We start from the raw sequence: 1,474 nt of genomic DNA, 5'->3' as shown, positions 1-1,474 counted from the left end.
TCTAGTACAAACTGGGAGAATACCCCAGTGACCTAATGATCATGTGTAACGGTGAATGAATGAATGACGACTCTGGTGATAAATCACATCATAAGATGATTTTTTTTAAAAATCATTTTATAAGCTTCAAGACTACAGTGCCTTTGATCTAAGCCATCTGAATCCACATGTTTTCTTCCAGCTTTGTGATTCTTGTAAATCACAGCACTAATGAAATGAAAAATTTTTTTGCTTCTCACAAAAAAAATTCTTGCAGATTTCTGATTCAGCACAAGATGCCAATTAAATCAATAAAAGYATTTCTTCCTCAACTGGTTGGGGTAGAAAACACAGTGAGCATTTTGTGTCCCTTGCTCGTTATTTAAGACTGCTTTTGAATGTGYCTGTAAGTCACAGGTAATGAATGAGCTATTTAACAGTGTTTGTTAAATGTTGCCACAGGTAACCCTAAAGTAATGCTTTGTTTGCTGTGACACCCTATTGCTCACCTATGATATGTAAGCATTAAACTTAGCCTGGAAACACACAAGCTTTGAATATTCATAAACCTTCAGGTTTGATCTGTTTTGTCAATTTTTTGTTTAGAAAAATATACTGCTACTCCTGTTTTATCATTTTCCTCTTTTGATGCATCATATATTTGTGTCATGTTTTCATTATTTCTAAATACTGCTGAATAATTGGATAAAAACCTCCACACTACTGTTATTTTTTTGGTTGTAAATTTACTATTAGCATTTCAAATGACCATGGAGCAATTTTAGAYTTAATTACAGTTTTACAGCATGCTATATTTTTTATAGCATGCTGTATGATCTGCATAGACATTCCCTGCCCATCCAAAACTCCTGATGTTATGACGATATTCCCAACATTCTCTGAATACCTGTGCGGTAGAGTGATTTTCCTCATGCCCTTGTAAATTTAACCAATACTTCGCTGACAGTTTCATCCGCCTTAAGTCCAGTGGCATTTCTCCGGTTATCACCTGAAGAGCAGGAGTTGGAGAGGYTCTAAAAGCACCACAACATATCCTAAGCGCTTTAGCTTGAATTATGTCTAAATCTAATAACAAAGAATTTGCAACTGACTTATAAACAATACATCCATAGTCAAGCAWTTATTTGGTTTACACAGAAGTTATTTATTCTGTTTTGRAAAGGTTTGATAACATTTTGATTGTTACAGAATCTCATGTTGTTGAGGTTTATAGCACTTGATAAAATCAGACAATAAAGAGGAACTGATAATTCTTCACAAAAAATATTACTGAATTGTGAAGCAGCTTTCAACTGTAGGCAAGCAATCAACARATATAGGCTGATTCCATAAATTAAGAGTATGACTGAAAAGTCACTTTGTTACTAATTCCATCACMGAGTGAAATACATCTCCCTCCTTAGCGTTCCTGACTGATCCGTGGGTCAGAATGACATTTTTCCTCCTTTCCTCTGACAAGGAAAAAATGTAGACT

This window comes from Poecilia reticulata, linkage group LG23 (assembly GCF_000633615.1).
Source record: "Poecilia reticulata strain Guanapo linkage group LG23, Guppy_female_1.0+MT, whole genome shotgun sequence".
Taxonomy (NCBI): Eukaryota; Metazoa; Chordata; class Actinopteri; order Cyprinodontiformes; family Poeciliidae; genus Poecilia; species Poecilia reticulata.
Note: the sequence above shows the minus strand (reverse complement) of the source record.